Genomic DNA, 13,644 nt, shown 5'->3' on the forward strand with positions numbered 1-13,644 from the left:
GATGGAGGTTATAAACCTAGTTCACGTCGTGGTGAGTGAGCCCTAGGTTCATCTTCTCATTTAAAGCATCTATGGAACCTAGGATCCTAAAGACATTTGGAGCGCACTGGGTGAGAGCCAATCTAAAGGCCCTAAGATAATCCCTAGTCACAGTTCCCATGGGGATTTTCATTCCCCCTTCGATGAACGCAATCATCGGGATTACAACTTCCCCCATTTTTCTTTTTGTATAATACTCTTCCTCGTTACAGTACCTAATGGATACATCCGAGGGAATTTTGTACTTAACCTTAAACTGCTCTATTTTTTCGTTTGAATCCACCAGGGACGCAAATCTACCCATTCTTTTTGAAAAAAGGGGGTGTGGAGAAAACTAACTATGCCGAGGATGAAAGATACAGTGAAAAGGAGAAGATGGGAAGGAAAAGAAACAAAAGAAACAAAAAAGCTGATAAGAAGGGGAAAGAGTATTGAAGAACTTACTTTTAAAAAAGAAGAAAGCACGGTCACCTCGGACAGGGTACTTGATAGACAAAGAGAGAGTACGGGGAGATGAAAAGTGTGGCAGGTACGTTATGAGGTTTCTGTAATGTGAAGAATTTTTGAAGAAAATTAGTATTTATATGTCAGAAGGTGTTTTGAAGCGGGCGAATTCCCGCCTCAACACAGGAATCACTCTCGACCGTTGGATATGTGTCATATCAATAAAATGTGGGGGACATAGAAGCGCCAACAATTAATTCGGGGGCGTTTCGCATACCGAAGCATCGGGAACACGCGATGGGTGATTCAGAAGTTATTTCTGTCAATAATATTGCCAAGATTCTGCAGGGTAAAAGGGTCTTTTTAAGTCGAGATTTTATTTTTCTCCTGAGGTGAAAAAATAAAGAAACTCGAGGGGCTATTGTAGGGGTATTGGGCCCAGTAATTTATGAAGGATGGCTCAACGAAGTATTTTGGGCTGGAAACCCAAATCCGAAGACATCAAAATGATCGTAGACTATTTAAATATCCAAAAATGTCCGAGGAGTAGATTTGTCCTCGGATTACTAGGCCGAGGACATAGGAAGAGAAGTTTAGTGTCCCTGGGTTATATCATAAAGAGTCCTACAACTATGGGGATACACAGTATACGTGGAGGACAATAGAAAGAGCGGTGGAATGTCTAAAAATAAAGCTGCTACCACCGCCCATACATTAAAAGCTCTGTAATTGATACGGTCGTATAGATGGAAGGATGGGACCCGAGCATAGAGCTTGGAACTTGGTCCCTAATCCCAGCGGGCTTTAGGGAAGAATGGATGGGACAAGTATCCGAAAATGAGGATTGCAACCAGAAAGTGGAAGGTGATGAAGGGAAAGAAAAGAATATAAATAGGAGGGAAGGCATACGAAGAAAGGAGAGGACTTTTGGAGTAGAAGAAATAGAGTCAATAGTAAATGATGATCAACACTTGTATCCAAACTTGAGAAATATTATTATAAACCATCCTCGGAAACAATCCGAGGACGATTTCTCAGTCTTACTCTTTGCAAACGATTCTTTGTTTTGTTCCATTGGGCCCAAAGCCCGTTCTTTTTGTAATTGTCTAAACCATCCTTGAAATCTAAATTACAAACCCATCCTCTACAAATTCATTGTGAAGAAAGGCCTTTCAAGCCCATTTTCCTCCCAGTCGTGGTTTGGGAATTTGAACTGTGTCCTTACAGTTACCTTCCCCATGGGAGTATGATATTGTGTTTATATAGACTACTTGGACAAAACCCTAATTCTCATTCTAATTGATTAACGAAACCTCATTCTAAATGACTTGGGAGTACCCAATTACTGAATTACAAACTAGCCTTGACTCTAGAAAATTAAATAGGATAGTAATAACCTAATTAACAACTACGAATTAATATGAAATAAAATTGACTTCCAAAATTAAATAAACCTAAATTAAATCTCACATCAATGGGAATTGGCTATACCAAAGCTACAGGCAAAAGAAAACAATAACAAAGTTGTGGTTTTAGTCCAAAAAATTTTCGTTGGCTTAATTTCAGCAAGATTCAACCCAAAGGCACAAATCTACAACGTAACGTACCTTGCTTTTAGCACGGTCTTTTTCCTTCAACTGTTTTTTGTACTTTTCTCTATGGAAGTCCATGAGTTTACAGACGGTGGATTAGCATTTCTTTGAACCTGTAAACAAAACAAAATTGAGTTTGCAGAACAGAGATAAGAAACATAAAAGTAGTTTAATAAATTACAGAAACTAAAACATGGAGCATCCCAGAATCTGCTAAACGAACTTCTTGTCCCAAAAGTTAAAGTTCTTAAGCGCTAATAGCTCCACTTTCACATAGATGCTGACCAGGGTATTTGCTCCAAGCATTAATAGATGCATGGCTAAACACATTAGAGTCCAATACATATTTAAAAAACCAATAAAGGAAATAAATAATGGTGTTCAAAGGACATTCTTTGCCTCATTTTCGCAGGAACCATTACACTAAGTTATTTTGGGAAAAAAATGTAGATATCATCCAAGATAGTAGTGGAGTTAATACAAGTGGTTCATAAAAAAAAACTGAGTAAATTACATAGGTAGCATACGAAAGAACACCCGCTCACTCTCTACCTTTAACTGAACCCTGGATGTCTTAGAATCGTCAAGAGGTGCTAACCAGTTGAGCTACAATGCTCTTGGCAAGATAATAAAATATCTTAGCAGATCTACTTGCACCCCATGATGGGGTGGGGTTGGGTAGAGAAGCAATTTAATTAGGGCAAGGAAGGGTGCATTGTCAAGTTGGTCACAAGTGAAAAGTTGGCGAAATTATTCAAAATACACATGTCAAGTAGAATATAACACCTGGCATCAGGATTAAGAAGAACACAACCATGGGCACAATTTTTTTTTTTTGAATAGGTTAGTAGTGCTGTTTTATTAATATTAAACAAACAAAAACTTCATGTTCACAATGATGAACACAAAGCATTGACAATGTACATGAATATCAAGTGAAAGATCTAACAGAAGCTAGGAACTCAAAAATAAAACATTGTGTTAAACTCCAAGCTCTGGACCAATCAAACAGAGTGCGCAGAACCAAAGATTTTAATTGATCCAATGAACTTTTGGTATAACGAACAACAATTCCACTCCTTCCAAACAAGTCCATCAAACAATTTGGCACCAAATTCCAAACATTTGAGTCATGTTTACTAAACTAATTTCTCTATTAAAACAATAAACTCCAAACAGACCCCGACATGAGCCAGTAAATACCAAAAATCTGAAGTACATCCCTCCGTAGAGCAAAAACAACTTCACAAGTTCACATTTCATTAAAAGGTGATCCAATGTTTCCCCATTACTTTGACACAGACAGCACCAATTTACTAAAGACAAACACCTTTTTATAAGATTGTCCAACATATAAATCCTACCCCAAGCTTCTGTTCACATGATGAACGCCACCCTTTTGGGCACCATGGGCAAATATCATCTCCAAATCTAAAATGTTAGGGTGTAAATCACCTTATCTAGGCTGACTTTTATTTCTTTCTCATTAATGTGAGACTAAGTCCATTATTTTTTCCCATGATGAACTCCTACTAAGCATTTTCAACTCTTCCCACATTACCACCGCACACCCTTGGTGCGATGGTCACTCCACAAGTATAAGTACTTGTAGGGTGTGGGGAGCAAGGGCCGGGGTTTAAGTATCCAGGAGGGAGCTTTCACACACACATACACTTAGATTAGGCTAGAGTAGAATTTCTATCTTGTATCAAAAAAAAAAAAAAACTCTTCCCACATTAAATGAGCACAGATTATGAATGTTGCTTATGGTACCCAACCCAACTCACTCAATAAAATGCTCATGTATATCAGTATCGCCAACAACCCAACATTCCTTAGATTTCCTTAGGCATCACACCAGGGAATTCACTGAAAGTGGAGTTGAAGCAACAGGAAGTTCCAACACTCCAACGGTAACTTTTGTTTAAAAAGAGAGCTTAGGTGGCATTTAGTTAAATAAGACTTTTGTATTGACTCACGTGTGTTTAGTATGGTGCTCCATCTGATCAGAATTCAGTCTACCTTCTTCTATTGTTGACTTGCTCTGTTTCTCTCAAGCTTCCAAATTCAGATATTTTGATGGTAGATATTTATAGATATTTGTACAGCTGTATGGTCCGTCAGTTAGGAGTTTGTTAGAGTTTGTTAGATAGAACCTTCTAGAGTAGTACATGATGTGTAATATATAAACAGATGATACGTTATGTAATTCATTCATGCAAGCTTAATAGAATTCCATCTTTTAATTCTTTGTTCTCTCTCTCTCTCTGTTTCAACCAATCCGCCATTATTAAAACCATCAAGCTTGCTTTCCTTCATTCACAACTAAGTAGAATAGCATCACAAATTCCTTAAAGAAAGATCTATAATGGAGTAACATTATTTCTTTGGATAAAGTAAGATCTATAGGGAATTAGATGCTACCTTCTCTTTCCTTGATTTTCTTCAATCTCGGATTCCTAGGGGTGTTGGGTGTGACAGTTCCCACTAGTGCCTTAATAAGAATGGTAGGTTTGATATTCGGTCCTATTACAATAAGATTTGGGATGCTTCTACTTCCAGTTTTCCTTGGAAGGGTATTTGGAAAGTTATGGCCCTGTTTGGTTCACATCTCATCCATATCTCAAAATTCATAACTCACAACTTACAATTCATAAACTCATTCTCATAACTCAACTCCAATTCCTGCTTGACACTTGATATTTCCTTAGTTTTTGGTTTGTAAAAAGCAAAGTATAACTCAGTTGGTGGGCCTTTGGTATAGTACCCTTCTCTTTAGTAAAGGAGCAAATAGCTAATTCCTCAAAAAAAAAAAAAAAAAAAGAAGCAAATAGCCATTAGGGACCTTGGAGTAATAAATACCATCATGAGACAATTCATCACATGTGGGTCCCATTTTGTGTGTGTTATTACGATTTTGCTACTTAACTCAATTTTCTAAAAGTTGAAAACTCACAAAATTTGCTTTCATATCTCATCACTCATTCTCACTTTTTTTAGTATTGAGTAATGAGAATTGAGAATAAAAATTAAGCCAAACAAGAAAATCACTAGTGGGGTCCACAAATTTTGAGTGATGAGTGATGGAAATTGAAAATTAAGTGATGAAAATGGCTAAACCAAACACCCCCTAAGGCTCCTAAATGGGTGGCTTTCTTTTGGTGGACAACAGTTCATTGTCGGATCCTTACCTTGAATAATCTCATGCTTAGGGGTTTCAATTTGGCGAATTGGTGTTGCATGTGTGGCTGCAATGAGGAATCTGTGGATCATCTCCTCATCCATTGTCCGATAGCTCACTCGTTGTGGGTGCATATGCTTCAGATCTTCAGGATCCAATGGGTTATGCTAGGTTTTGTGGAAAGTTTGATGTTTTGTTGGAGCCATTGGCTGGGAAAATTTAATTCGGATATATGGAATATAATTCCTGGCTGTTTGATGTGGTTTGTTTGGACGGAAAGAAATCTGAGCACTTTTGAGGCTATTAAGAAATCGCTGGTTCAATTACAATCTTTATGCCAGAGAACTCTCTTCAATTGGTCTAGGTGTTGGGGTTCTTCTAATCGTTCCTCTATTATAGAGTTTCTTTCTACTCTTAGACTGGTTCCTTGAGTTATTTTCTTTGTTGCTTTTTGTTGTTTCTGCTTGTGTTCACTATCATGAACACCATGTATTTTCTCTCTTTGTTTTTTTCTTGATTAATATTACTATTATTACCTATCAAAAATAAGAGCTATTACAGATTAACTAAAACAGTATAGAGCAAAAATTTGTGTTTCTTGTATGCTCATTACGCACACCCTCAGCCTAACAAGTAACAGAAGCTACTCCAAGGCTGATTTGAATATTTGCTATTTTGCTTATTAAATCTAAAAACAATTCAATAGTGCTCATAAGATCCTTGGTATTTGTTTCTTAATGCAAGTTTTTCATGGACTAAATCTAACACACAGAATACATGACCCAAAGAACTTTTATTTTCATTCATAGAACATAAACAAAGTATGAAGAAAAACCAGATAAAAAAGACTGCAAAAATTTATACTAATAAAAAAATGATAGGTAAAAGAAGGGAGAAGTGCAAAAATTCCATTAGTGGAACATGAACCTGGGTCTTTTGGGAAATCAAAAAAAGTTAAAATAAAAGACTATGAAAGGTGTTACTTAACCCTTTATTCGCCTATACATGTATACCTTTGATTATGCACATATAAATACAATCACAGACATCCAGCACTCTCTTTTCACAGTTATCACATTCATGAATTCTCTTTACAAGTATCATGGTCACAAATTTGAAATATTTTACCTCCACTAAATCGAGCTTGAGTTCCCCGCCACATTCCAGCGCCTCCTGTCTTGAGACTACTACAGTCTTACCATCCTCAAATTTGAAATATTCTTTAAGCCCAGCACATAATCATAAATTAAGAATGACCCTAACAAAAGTCTACACACTCTTACATTGCCCAAATACATGCAATTGTTATCTTCCCCAACTACTGTTTAGCAGTTAGTTATATAAAATAAAATAAAACTGTTTAGCATTTAGTAAAATGCGGCATATATAGCTCAATATTTCATTGAAATACAAAATTTTAGATTAATTTATTTCAGTCATCTCTTTCATATTCACAATGGTCATCTACGCCTAAGCCTGGCTCACTATCACGATACCACTCAATCTGTTTTAGGATGACTGAATGTCTTTGAACCTCTGAGTCTCTCCTAATGGGTAGATAGCTAAAAGCCACAGAATTACAAGACTGGTCATAACTTCTTGTGATAAATTCTTAGTATGACACAATGTGTAGTTTGTAATAGCAAAGTCCCTTCTTCTTTTTAAAGGATAGTGTAGTTTCTATTTGCATTGCCCTGCTGAGAAAAAATAATGAATAGTCACAGCAGGGAAGAACACTAATTTTCTTTCTCTTACGACTATATACACCATATCCTCCCTATTTGAATTTTCGACATTTTACAATGTAGTCATCATTTTACTTATCAGAAAATATATGCGTGTGTAGCCATCATTTTCTTTAACAGGCATATCAAGCATTAGAACAATATATTTTTCTACTTAACATCAATCTCAAAACCATCAAAAAAACATTATAACGCGGACATATACAATAAATCTATTACAAAACATTCCCAACTGATATACCTTCCTCTGCCACAAGCCTAACATAAGGGGCTTGGATTTGGCCATTCAAACGGGGCCCACTTGTGTCCCTCTTTTCCTTCTTTGCAGCCTGAAAGTTCAAGAATAATACATCATATAACACACATCATCTAAATCCTAATATCACCAAAAATTATATTTGATTCCCCAAATGATTAACAATTCACACTCTCATATATCCATTACACAGCACCACCACAACCAAAAAAAAAAAAAAAACCTTAAAAAAAACACTCACACAAGCTGAATTCAATTATGCATCTGCAACTGCCCATTAAAACCAACCACCCCCTCCAAAAAGAAAAGACATTTACACCAAAAGCCAAGTGATCCACAAACTACACCATAACACAAATAATTGAATCTAACCCAGAAAAACCATGAGATAGGCCTATTAATAAAGGATGTTAAAGAGTGAGGGAAAGGGGTGGGAGGGTTTGGTTCGGGTCCAGTGTTCTAGTGTATTGGCTCAACACAATTAGGATACATGTTCAAAATTGACGTGTACTATTAATAAAATGACTAAGGTTTTAAGAAATTTAGGATATTGGGTTTTAGTTAATTTAATTGGTAAAATTTATTGCTATCTTACAGATTTTAATAAATCTTATAATAATTCTACCCTAAAAGAACTTTAGAATAGAGTTATTATAATGGTTAATAAAATAATTAAGGTTTTAAGAATTTTATGGTAGTAGATTCTGGCTAATTTAATTGGTAAAGTTTTTTGTCTTATTAAAGATTTTAATAAATCTAACTTTAGGGTAGAGGTATTAGAAGATTTCGAAAGGATCTTGATCTGAGTTTTAAAGCACCTCGTCCAAGGTTGGTCCAAAAATAAAATGGGCCAAGTTTTTAAGGGTCTACCTACCAAGCATAAATGGGCTCATTTACGAACTAAAATGATGATGGGCTCTGTTGGGCTAAGTGTGACTATTGACTACTATGGTTCGATTTGCTCGTATTCAGTCTCCTTTGGTTTTATTCGGTTCATTCAGACTTATTCGGTCCATTTTATCCACATTTGTTCTATTCGGTCCATTTTCGTCTTATTTGGGCTACTCGGGCTTATTCAGTCCATCCGTCCACTTTAGTCCTATTCGTCCAATTTGGTCCTATTCGATTCAATTTGGTCATTTGAACTTCTTCGGTCCTATTTGGTTCATTTCAGTTTTTGCGGTCCATTAATTTTCATTCAGTCTAGTTTGGTCTAATTCAGTCTATTTAATCTAAATTGGGCCATTTGTATCCACTTCAGTCCATTTTGATTCTATTCGGTATATTTTTGTGCACTTACATAATTGGGAAAAAACAAATTCAGGTTGAAAGCACCTGTTCTAAATCCAAATTTATTAAAAAAATATAAATTTTAAATTCGTAATATCTAAAATCTTAAGCATAATATTATTATTACTATAATCCTATTGAGCCACGTTATCATAGCATTTAACTATCCAGTGCAACAGCACATTACAGTGACTAGTAATAAACATAAATAAAAAGAACTTCAGGCGGAGTTATTATAAGATTTCAAAAGGATCTTGAGACGATTTTTAAAGCAACTAGTCCAAAATTGGTCCAAAAATGAAATGGGCCAAGTTTTTAAGGGTCCACCTTCCAAGCAGGAATGGGCCTCTTTAATCACCAAAATGATGATGGGCTCTGTTGGGCTCAGTGTGTAACAACACCATAGTAAGGTCTATTATATTCCCACGCCAAACAAATATATGATTACGCAAATTATCTTTGATTTTTCATTAATTAAACTATTAACTATCTACTAGTACTTCGTCAGCCTTCAATGAATACGAATCAATGAGAAATTAATAGTTTAATTACTAGTATCAGCCAGTTAAAACATTTTTTTCATTACATAGATCACCTTCTAGAACAATAGCCATGACTGTTTGCAAGGACAGAAGAGGAGATCGACTTCCCAAATTCAAATTATTCAATGATCAACATTGAAAAGAAACCATTCATGTAAGTTGTTTATGATAGATAGACTTCATGTTATTGATTTATAACTAAATATGAAAAATTAAAAATTAAAAAAAAATTTGAGTGAGTGACAAAGTTTTGTTTACTTATTAGTTTAGGTGTTACGTAAGGTTTTGAATTAAAAAAAAGGTGTTAACTAAGGGGATTACCCTCTAGAACATTAGTCTCACTGCTAAGAATGATATTATATGGGTCCAAAGTCTGTTGGTAACAATGATATTTTTCAATTATTAACAAAGGTTTAAAAGTCTCAAACAGACATTCATGCATTGTAGGTACAGTACAAAAATCAAGGGTGTGCTAAAAATTCTTTTCAATTCAATAGCGTGAATATGTTGACATAGCTCTCATCACGACTTATTGTGCATATCTTACTAAAATGACAAGTTTTGAATTAATAAGTGGTCCTAAACTTGTCATCTACTATATATATTCAAAACTTGAGGTCTCAATAAATTTTGAAAAAGAAAGAAAGAAAAAAGAAGAAGAAGTAAGTGTCGTTATAAATTCTATTACATCTATAAGTCTTAATCATCGTGTCTACTCGATGATAATTGTTTTTATCATTAAACTAAGACACTAATCAATTTTTATTGTAAACAAAGATTCAACAGATCTTTTATTTGACAGCAAAATATTTTTATCAATTTAGCTAACTAGAACTCAGTCATACTTTTAAAATTATATATATCACATTTATTTTCAAGTCAATTTATAAATTTTCTGTAATAAAGTTGGTAGCAAAAAAAAAAAAAACTATTCAGAATGACACATGAGTCATTAATAGACTATATTTATTTTGAGTTTAATTGGGAAAAACATCTAACAATAATCATAATATTTTATATTTATCGTTTGGTAACAGCTTTACGTGGATCACCATTTGAGGCATGAGTTACGTTGGCATGCATGGAAAACTCCAGCCAGATTCTATGAATAACAATGACAAAAACCTATTACCTACATTAATTGTTCTTAGCCCACATTTTAATTAATTATTATTATTAATAGTTCATATCTGTGCAATTGTTATATAATCAACGTTGACATGTATAGATATATTTTCTTTTTGATAACACGAGAATCATCTTCTAGAACAAGAACCACATTTAGTATCACTTTCAATTAATAGTTGAGGTTGAATGTCGATGTATATATAAATTTATATAGTTTCAACTTTCAAGAATCAGGAGGATTTCCAAAAGAAGGAAAAAAAAATTCCCTTTATTTGGACTGTTGTCAGAAGCCAAAAACAAATTAGGTATGAATGAGAGGAAAGAAGATGTAACACGTTTATATCAGAACAAATGAAAATTCCGAAGATAAAATAAAAATGCTATGGAGTGTTCAACCAATTCTATGTTGATATTGAGTTTGTGACTTTGTGGTGTAGGGGGGATCTAATCAAGTCAGAGCAGAGACCAACCCAATAGCGTTTAACTATTTCTATTTCTTTGTCAACTATAGCTTGTGTAAATATTTTCATTGATCGTCCCAATCTAAACCATAGGTGTAGCAGGTCAAAGATCAAACATTACAATAAATTTAATTACATGGAGTGAGAACCACAGCGTATATTACCCTAGTACAAAATCTCTAATGGCCTATTTAGATTGAGAGGAAGGGAAGGGGAATCCAATCAAGTCAGAGCAGAGACCAACCCAATTGCATTTAACTATGTCTATTTCTTTGTCAACTATAGCTTGTGTAAATATTTTCATTGATCGTCCCAATCTAAAACATAGGTGTAGCAGGCCAAAGATCAAACAATACAATAAATTTATTTACATGGCGTGAGAACCACAACCTATATTATCTTAGTACAAAATCTCTAATGGCCTATTTAGATTAAGAGGAATGGAGGGGGAGTAGACTAAATTTAGCCAAATTTTTGCCTAATATCCAGTCAACTCTACTCTACTTTCTTGCTCCTCACGCCCTCCCCCAAATCCAAATAGACCATAAGTAATGAACTAATCTCACAACTCCTCTTCCTTGTTTTTCCATCTTTACCCTCTTCTTGGTGCTGCTAGGTCTATGTGATTTTCTCAAAAAATTATTGAATACTCCAGAAATAAATACGTATCGCCTATTAACTCTCACATAAATTGTGGGTCTCACCTTAAATATAATTAGTGGGATCTACTATTATGTGAGAAGAGTATGAGACATATGTTCGAATCCTACCTACACAAAAATCTAATTGGTGCATTTATTTTATAATAAAAAGTAATTATCATAAAACGAATGTTAAGATAGATTTAGAAGGGACATGAACTCACAAATTAATTGGTGGGAGTTACCATGGATTATTATGTTTAATGAAGTGTGTGATTGGATAAATATAAAATTCAAAAGTGAAATAAGTTACAAATCACTTGCAATATCTAATGAATATATACAATGGAAAGTTATAAAATGTTTTTTCTTTTTTTTGTAGGATTAATTCTAAACAATATGGTTTTAGAAATTTATAAATTCCCACGTGTTGTTAACTGTTACCGCATATATTTTCATTTTATATATGCACACACCCACTATAGAGTATGGATTGATATGTATTTGGATAATATGATGGGTTGAATACATCAACTACAGAAGAAGGTTACAAGATGCAAACAATATCATTCTTTAAACCCTTCGTTTTCGACCCGACAATTGAAAAGGATAAAACTAAAGCATGACTCTGATTATTAATAATCCTAGGACGTTTATTTTCAACCCTTATAATCATTGTTTTTATTCATAATGTGGATGTGAAATCCGTCAAGCATAATATTAAGTATAAGTATTTATTAACAGTAATAATAATAATAAAATGCCTTCAGAAATTTAGAGACATGTCCCATCCATATAGTGTGTGAAAGACACCTAGGGTGTTTGGGAGAGTAATTTGAGTTATGTTGTTTAGGTGTTTTTGATATACGTGTGTGTGAAAAAGTGTGTGAAAAAGTGTGTAATGTTGTTTAAAAGGTGTAAAAATGTGTTTATACCTGCTTGCCAAACACTCCATAATTTCAGGTTGTTCTGGGATTGAACTTATGTGGTTACATCATCCATGAATGACCTCCAAAGCAACTTTATTTTAAAATAAATAAAAAATCGATATTTTAAAAAATTTAATTAAGTGATAACTTGTAAATTGTAATTAGAGTAATATTTAATTAATGTATTTTTTTATGCATAATTTAGTTTAATTTATGTATTTCTATTATTAACACTATTTTTTTTATACATTAATCAAACAAATCGCGTTAATAATTGTGAAAGTCATTAGATTTATTGATTTTGTTAATGTAAAAGTATTATAAAATATCATATACTATTTAAAACTAATTATCTTATTATTTGATAGAATAAAATTATAGTTTTTTTAAAAAAATTTAATTAAATGATAAGTTGTAATTAGAGTAATATTTAATTTATGTATTTCTATTATTAACACTATTTTTTTATACATTAATTAAACAAACCGCATTAATAATTGTGAAATTCATTAGATTTATTGATTTTGTTAATGAAAAAGTATTATAAAATATCATATACTATTTAAAATTAATTATCTTATTATTTTGATAGAATAAAATTTAAATGATTTAACATGTCATACACTTTTATATATTAGAATGAATCATCTTTATTTCGAATATGTTTTTTCTTCTTCTTCTTTAGAGCTATTTTAGAAAACACATTATGTATTGCTCTTGTTGCCACTTGCCAACAGGAAAAGAAAGAAGCTTCAAAGTTCAAATGCACCACTAAAAGCACTCAAGTGTAACGCAACTGGTGGAAAAACATTGGCAAATACACAGAAAATAATTGATGGCCTAAAATGCTGTCTTATCAAACCGGTGAGGGTCTTTTCAAAAGAAACAACATAATAATAGGTTCTAATTATAATTTTAAGAGATAGATGTCCAAATTTAAACGTGTATGATATTTTCAAAAGGGTTTCAATTGAATGTTGAATGAGAATCAGAATGTGATTCACTTACTCTCTTTTCTTTTTCTTTTTTGAAAAAAAAAATTCAATAGTTACAATAATAAAAGAAAATTTTAAACTACGGACATAAAAGGTATCGATGAATTATAAGGCTATTGTCCATTAAAAGTTTATTTTATTAGAAGGAAAAAGATGAGGAGGGAATAATGAAATGATTATTCTTTCTTTTCTATTTTTTTTCTATTTTTGTTAAAGGGAATAGAAGGAAATTGAGAGTAACAAATTTTATATAATTATTGGGTCATGTTAATGAGTGCCTTTAGGGCAATAGTTAACAATTTATTTTAAGAAAATTTTAACATCACTCTTATGGGGAAGAAAAAACTATCAAAACATTAATTGCTTTTTTCTTTTCTTTTCCTATAAAAGTGTTCTTTAAA

At 33.2% G+C, this 13,644-nt stretch overlaps 1 long non-coding RNA gene across 2 annotated transcripts; it reads right to left on the reverse strand.

Annotated features, from left to right (window-relative positions):
* Nucleotides 1-6,382: 6,382 nt before the first annotated feature.
* On the reverse strand, nucleotides 6,383-7,718 carry LOC142642281 (uncharacterized). Of its 2 annotated transcripts, XR_012845633.1 has the most exons (3): nucleotides 7,499-7,645; nucleotides 7,243-7,330; nucleotides 6,383-6,429 (listed from the first exon to the last, which is right to left on the reverse strand). It is a non-coding gene; the product is annotated as an uncharacterized LOC142642281 (long non-coding RNA). The 2 variants fall into 2 exon arrangements; XR_012845632.1 differs by lacking the exon at nucleotides 6,383-6,429 and having other exon boundaries at nucleotides 6,923-7,330; nucleotides 7,499-7,718.
* Nucleotides 7,719-13,644: the final 5,926 nt, after the last annotated feature.

Source organism: Castanea sativa, chromosome 7 (genome assembly GCF_040712315.1).
Source record: "Castanea sativa cultivar Marrone di Chiusa Pesio chromosome 7, ASM4071231v1".
NCBI lineage: Eukaryota > Viridiplantae > Streptophyta > Magnoliopsida > Fagales > Fagaceae > Castanea > Castanea sativa.